Raw genomic sequence first — 584 nt, 5'->3', positions numbered from 1 at the left:
TGGGGGGGATTCAGCGATGGTAATGCTGTTGAACGTCAAAGGGAGATGGTTACATTCTCTCTTGTTGGAGATGGTCATTGCCTGGTACTTATGTGGTGTGAATGTTACTTGCCACTTAGCAGGCCAAGCCTGAATGTTGTCCAGGTCTTGCTGCTTCTGGACATGGACTCCTTCAGTATCTGAGATGTCCGGAATTTGTCCTTTTATGAAACCTTGGTCAGGCCTCACTTGGAATATTGTATCCAGTCTTGGTCTCCTCACATGATGGGTGCTATTGAGGCTTTTGACAGGGTACAGAGGAGAGACATTAAACTAATTCCCAGTGTAAGACATCTTCGTTATCAAGTTAGACTAAAAGAGTTGGAACCCTACACCTTAGAGAAACCTAGACTGAGGGGTGATCCAATTGAGGTTCATAAGTAATGAAGGGTCCAATTTAGCATGGGAGAGGAGTCATAATTGTATATTGTAAAAGGCCAGATGTCACCCGGATCACATTAAATTTCATTTTCAGCAACGGTTTAATGAACCAGGAGGGCTGAGTGGTTAAGGTGTTGGACTTAAAATCCAATGAATATATGTCT

This window comes from Heterodontus francisci, unplaced genomic scaffold, assembly GCF_036365525.1.
Source record: "Heterodontus francisci isolate sHetFra1 unplaced genomic scaffold, sHetFra1.hap1 HAP1_SCAFFOLD_184, whole genome shotgun sequence".
In the NCBI taxonomy this organism is placed as follows: Eukaryota; Metazoa; Chordata; class Chondrichthyes; order Heterodontiformes; family Heterodontidae; genus Heterodontus; species Heterodontus francisci.
The sequence above is the reverse complement of the archived record's forward strand: the minus strand, read 5'-3'. Positions refer to the sequence as shown.